This window comes from Eriocheir sinensis, chromosome 27 (assembly GCF_024679095.1).
Source record: "Eriocheir sinensis breed Jianghai 21 chromosome 27, ASM2467909v1, whole genome shotgun sequence".
Classification (NCBI taxonomy): Eukaryota; Metazoa; Arthropoda; class Malacostraca; order Decapoda; family Varunidae; genus Eriocheir; species Eriocheir sinensis.
In genome coordinates this window covers 18,773,848-18,780,329 of record NC_066535.1, presented here as the reverse complement: position 1 = coordinate 18,780,329, position 6,482 = coordinate 18,773,848, and the positions used below count along the sequence as shown (strand labels likewise).

The following is a 6,482-nucleotide window of genomic DNA, read 5'->3' as shown; positions in this document are numbered from 1 at the left end:
AAAGAGACACGTCCATCAATCAATTAAGGAAGAACAAAAACAAAACAGAACTGTACCCCGGCCCAAAGCACCCCGCCCCCCACACCCCAGACGCCTCCTGCCAGCCAGCACACTCCCATCTGCCAATAACAGCCAATTACAAGCGGGTACAAGCAGGTGTCGGGGTGCTGAGGTGACGCCACCGAGGACAGACAGTCAGTAAATCAGGCCCGAGGTGCTGACGTGGGTTTGGCCGTGCACACACGCCGTCGCCGCCGCCGCCTGTCTCCCGGGGCACCGTTGTCTCTTTAATGCGCCTCGCGGAATACCAATGTAAATAAAAGTCATCAAGAAGGACTTGCCGGTGTGTCGCTGCTTTGGAAAGTGTGCGTAGCAGGAAGGAATACTGCATCTCCTTCCTCTAGTAGTACTAAAAATGTTTTCGTGGTGGGGAATCTAATGTAATAAATGGAATATAATTGAAAACAATAACAAAAACAAGTGGTTACGTCTCTTTTTCTAAGGTATGAATAGTAGGAAGTCAATTAGCCGAAATGTTTCTTCTTTCTCAGTTAAAATTACTAACATGACTTCGTGGTTCAGTTAAACGGTATTCAATGAATAGGACGCTAAGCATGTAAACTGTAATAAAGGGGAATTTTATTTTATTTAAGGATATTTTATTTAAGCTGGTAGTAAGTGACATCTTAGTGAAGGAGAGCTTCGAGTGTGACCTTCAGATTACCGCTAATGGCCGAACCATACGACAAAAACACGAAAAAAAGATGAATATCTTTATTCAGTTAGGCCATTCAGTCAACTTACTGAGGCATACGCCTGGGGGCGCGTCCACTCACCCACCCTACGACGCCTACCCCGGGAATCCCTCCGGGTAAACCTCCATGCAGGCTCACTCCCTATCCCAAGTATCCCCCGGTCCATCCATCCATCGATTTGCTCGTTCCACGAACTCTGTGTGCGTCCCCTCGGCCTCCTCCACTCGGAGTTTTCTTACAAAAACAATCCGGTGAGCAGGGTCGACTTCTGGGTACCGTATCGCATGCCCGTAAAGTCGGAGTTGGCGTCCACGGAAAATGCTGGTAATGGGCCTCGATCCAGTCTCACGTAGTAATCCCCGGTTTGCGACAGTCATTCCAGCGACATCTCATGATTCTGCGGAAGGTAGGACTGCAAAATGACCTCCGAAAACAAGACGAAACATAAAGGAAAATAACCGGCCTTACGCTGCTGCTAAAATGACCGAGCATTGTAAAACAAATTAAATTGCGAGGTGAAGGAGAAATAATTTAAGATTGGTTACGCATTGTGGAAAAAGAGCTTCCGTTTGAGACAAACTCTCCATTAAAAATTACTTTACCATATATTACTAAATGACCGAATCAAAGCACAAAAAAGTAAGCCAGATAATGAACAAAGGAAAGCCAAAGTAACACACAGAAAGAAGTTATTGTTACAACGCTCAAACCTGTAAATCAAATCATCCTAAAAACAAAACGAAAAAAACGCATAAAAAACGATCTGAAGAAGCTTACTAATGGCCAAATCAAAACAAACAGGAAAGAAAAAACAGAGGAAAAGAGAATCATTGTCGCATCATTACACCCATATATACCTGCATATAAAATCACCCCAAGAACAAAGTCCCCGCATCCCCCCCCCAAAAAAAAAAAAAATGCGGAACTAAGCTTTCTAATGACCAAATCAAAACACAAATGGGGAAAAAAAGTAAATCGTCGTTGCATTATTGCATCGCTCACACCTGTAATTAAAATCATCCTGAAAACAAAACGAAAAATAAAAAAAGACACCCCATTAAAGAAAAAAAAACGTCTGATGAAGCTTTCTAATGACCGCATCTCAATACAAACATGGCGTGGATACATAAAGCAAAACTAAATCATTATCGCATCACTATCGCTAGCAGACGCAGCCCACCCCCACCCTCCCAAAAAAAACACTAACTTCCTAAGGTCAAGACGAAAGACAACCCAAACCAAGCAAGAGTTCTTCCTTCGCCTCCCTTGCGCCGCCTAATGACTGACCTTCGCCGCGAGACAGACTTGACGAATCTTCCAAAAAAGGGGCGACATTTTGATGGTATAAATTAGGCGCCGAACAAATTTATGCGAATAGATTAAGTAAATATCCTTTTTGTCCGCTGCATCAAGGGCATTTTCGGCGCCTTTTTTAGCAAGTTGTGTGTGCGCCATCATCTGTCCATGTGTGCGTGCAGTGTGTGTGTGTGTGTGTGTGTGTGTGTGTGTGTGTGTGTGTGTGTGTGTGTGTGTGTGTGTGTGTGTGTGTGTGTGTGTGTGTGTGCGTGTGTGTGTGTGTGTGTGTGTGTGTGTGTGTGTGTGTGTGTACCGACTCCTTTGCGTACAGCTGTGTGTCCGCTGCCATATCTAACATCCGGCTGTGTGTGTGTGTGTGTGTGTGTGTGTGTGTGTGTGTGTGTGGGCCCCCCCCCCCCCCCTCCACGTCCGGGCAGGCAGGGCAACAAAACAAAACCCTCGCCTTGACGGGTCGGCGACTGGCACGCCTCGCCTTGTTATCATGAGCGGCGGCGACGCTAAGTGGTGTCTGCAGCGTGGCCTGAGTGCTGATGGCGTGTGTGTGTGTGTGTGTGTGTGTGTGCCTACCCCCCCGAGAGCACATAGTTATTCTCTCCCGTAACCCAACCAGCCTCCCCCACACTCTCAGCTCCTACACCTCAGTATAGTTTTTGTGTGTGTGTGTGTGTGTGTGTGTGTGTGTGTGTGTGTGTCGGTCTTCCCCTCCCCCTCATCTCATCTTCCCCGTCGGTGCACAATTCAGCTCTTCCTCATCCCCCTCCACCTCCTCCACATCATCCCACACGCCCACGCCCTTCTCACACACACAAGGCCTCCACACCCACACACTGCTACCCACCAACGCATCCCCCCCACACTACCACCCCCACACCCACACACCTGCACTCCACACCTCCACACCCACACAGCTCAAGTATACATATCCATCCGTCACAGCCCGGCATCGCCATATACTTCAGGAACCAAATATGACAGTAGAATCTACTTACCGAAGAAGGGAGAACGTCGGGGCGGCACTCCACGTCAGCCGGGCAGCCTGTCAGTCCGTCAGGCGGCCAGACACACTTGTTGTCAGCCACCTCACAGGCCCTGCAAGATAGACGAGTGACGTTAAGCACCTCTCTCAGCTGATTACAAGCAACTTCCCTGGACACTTCGTCACTCCGGCTCCCTCCTTTTTTTACCCTTCGCCTCTCCAAACTGCGTCCTTCAAATACTTCTGATTCTCGCCCTCCTGCCGCGTCTCCTTTTCCCCTGCAGCTGCCACCCACGAGTGTCCAGGGGCGGCAACAACCTGGTAATTGGCTGAAGCATCGCCTGTTATCAGCAAACAAGACGCGACGCCCCGCAGAACATCCCGCGGACGCCCCTTCCCGCCCGCAGCCAACACAACTTATAATACCTGGACATAACTTCGCGCCACCTGATCGACGTACGCCACAGATCTATCCACTACTGTGTCCGATAACTTGGGGGAAGAAGACAGTGTGCGAGGAGGAGGGGAAGGAGGAAGAAGAGGAGAAGGAAGATGAGAAGGAAGATGATGATGATGATAATGAGGAGGAGGAGATGGAAAAGAAGAGGAAGAGAAGAGACGGAAGAAGAGAAGGTTAAGGAGGAGGAGAAAGAGGAGGAGGACGAAGAGGAGGAGATGGAAGAGGAAGAGGACAAAATAAAGTAGGTAGGTAGATAGTTAAACAGAAATATACACCTTGATATATATAAAGAAACAAACTGATTGACTGACGAACACATATACAGAAAAATCTCATTATACAAATGCATACAAATACGAAACGAAACATACATATAGATACATAAATGAACAGAGAAAGCCTGCTAGAAAAAAATAAAGTTAGCTCATCACATTAGTCGCAGGCACTGATAAAAAAAAAAAAAAATTCCTTCCCACAAAAACCACAACGCGAAAATCATCCGTGGAATCCAACACCACAAGACCGATTTTTTTTTTCCTTGCTCTAGAAAAAACAATCATTGGGTTACGAAAGTGTGGCATGATTCTGCAGTACTGAGAGAGAGAGAGAGAGAGAGAGAGAGAGAGAGAGAGAGAGAGAGAGAGAGAGAGAGATGCAGCAGGTGTTGGTGGTGGTGGAGGTGGTAGTTATGGTATTTGTGTCCTTTTGTTGTTGCTGTTGTTGTTGTTGTTGGTGGTGGTGGTGGTGGTCATCAGATTGTCGGTGTTTATTTAGTATATCTCCGCATCGGTCTTGGCTGAGGAGGAGAAGGAAGGACGCAGATTGAGGGACGAGGCGATATCTAAAATACCCTTGTCAGTCACTTCTCCCTACCCCCCTGACTCCCTCCCTCCCCTACTTTCGTCTTCCTTCCTCCCTCCTTCCCTTCCCCTACCAGTGTCTCCCTCCCTTCCTTCCTCCTCTCTCTCGATTTCTCCTCCTCCACTTCCCCCTCTCTCTTCCTCCGTTTCCTTCTCTCTTCCTCCTCCGTTTCCCCCTCTCTTCCTCCTCCGTTTCCCCCTCTCATCCTCCTCCGGTTCCCCCTTTCCTCCTCCTCCGTTTCCCCCCGCCCCCCTCTCTTCTCTCCTCGACCACCAGAACCTCATTTCACTAGCTTAAATAATCGACTAATCAACTTTTCTCTAGCATTTTCACATCTTCTCAACCACTTATGGAATGTCAATTTATAAGTCTGAGTTCATAGAAGCGAAATAAAGACATTCTATATAACTTCCCGCGCAGATAACAAGCACTTCCACCCCCCCACCCACCTCCTCCCTCTACCACTACCCGGGGAAGCAAGTAATCCCCTACCCAACCACCTCCACCACCGCTGCTCTCCCGCCCTCTTTCACCACCTTGCCTCTGCTCCTCTACCCTTTCAACCTCCTCCTCAACCCTTACAGCCTTCCAACCCCCACAAACTCCGCCTAAACCCCAAAAACCTCCTCCTCGAACTTCAACATGGAGAAATGACTGGATTAAAGACAAATACGAAGGCACAAGAAATCATCCTCTCCCTTCCCCCTTCCCTCCCTCCCTCCCTCCCAGCAAGTAGTATCATGTAAGCCTCTGTCACCACCACCACCAGCTCAAGACTCCGCTTCCCCTTATGTCCCGAGGCCTCCTATCTCCGTCCGTGCCACTAACCACCGATTCTCAAACCCTCTCGCCTCCTAACCACCGCCGTGTCCCCCTCTTCCCTCTCCGGCGGTTCCATGCAACGAGTTATCATGAAATTTAAATACGGGGCGGGCGGGCGGGCTCCCTTTAAAGCCTCACCTGCAAGCAATAGACACCTGTCCCTTTAAATAGCACGCCCCCCGCTCCTACCTAGCACAGAGTAACCCACAGTGACCCAGACCGCCACACGGGCCTACACCGATCATGAAATTTGAGTAAGAGTTCGTCAACTGCAATAATCAAAGTCACCAGTCCCTTTAATTGACCCTCCCCCACTCTTCACCAACACATCCTGCACAAACTCACCTCCTATTCTCACCCTCTGGATCGCTGCAGACGCTGAACACAGAAAAAAAGGTTAAAAATATACCGAGGAGTGACAGAAACGCGTCCTCCGTATTACGTGACTTCCCGGGAAATGGTGTTCAAATGGGGACCACACCAAGCCTTGACCCCCGCGGACCAATCACAGGCCTTGACGTCATCCTCCATCATGCCTAAGCCAATCAGAGGTGAATAAAAAAAGAAACCAACGAGGACGCATAAAATAGAGTGTAATTAACTTTTTACCAGCCTTTTCATTTCCCCTTCATCACTCAGGGAATGTTGATATGATAAATGTGAATGAATACGAACAAAATCAAGACTTTCTATAAATTATCTGAAGAGGCAACGAGCACTTCTACCCCCCCCCCCCTTCCCTGGCTCCTTACCCCTACCTCGGAAAGCAACGAGTTACCCCCCCACCCTCTCCACCTCCACCGCCATTGCTCTCCCTCCCTCCCACTACCCCAGCCTCCCTACCTCCTTTCCTCTCTTCACCTTCCTCTGTTCTCCTTCCTCCACCATCATATGTATTTTCATACGTATGTGTGTATTTAAATGTATGTGTATCAGAGAGAGAGAGAGAGAGAGAGAGAGAGAGAGAGAGAGAGAGAGAGAGAGAGAGAGACACACACACACACACACACACACACACATTACGCCACCACCTCCTCAAGACTCCGCTTCCCCTTATGTCCCGAGGCCTCCTATCTCCGTCCGTGCCACTACCCACCAATTCTCAAACCTTCTCGCCACCTAACCAACCTAAGCAACCCACAGTGACCCACGCCACCACACGGGACTAAACCGACCATGAAATTTGAATGCGGGGCGGGCGGGCGGGCTCCCTTTAAAGCCTCACCTGCTAGCAAGCCGCCTGTCCCTTTAAATAACACGCCCTCGCTCCTACCTAACACAAAGCAACCCA

General features: G+C 48.9%; 1 long non-coding RNA gene across 5 annotated transcripts in view; it reads right to left on the bottom strand.

Moving 5' to 3' along the window:
• Nucleotides 1-761: 761 nt before the first annotated feature.
• LOC127004248 (uncharacterized) overlaps nucleotides 762-6,482 on the bottom strand; it is a 132,008-nt gene continuing 126,287 nt past the window's right edge. For 4 of the 5 annotated variants that reach the window (XR_007757709.1, XR_007757710.1, XR_007757711.1 and 1 more), the window contains 2 exons: nucleotides 3,062-3,161; nucleotides 762-1,152 (listed from right to left, as the gene is read on the bottom strand). This is a non-coding gene — a long non-coding RNA (uncharacterized LOC127004248). Of the gene's footprint in view, nucleotides 1,153-3,061; nucleotides 3,162-5,536; nucleotides 5,659-6,482 lie in introns of those variants that run through there. The other variant, XR_007757713.1, reaches the window with a different exon arrangement.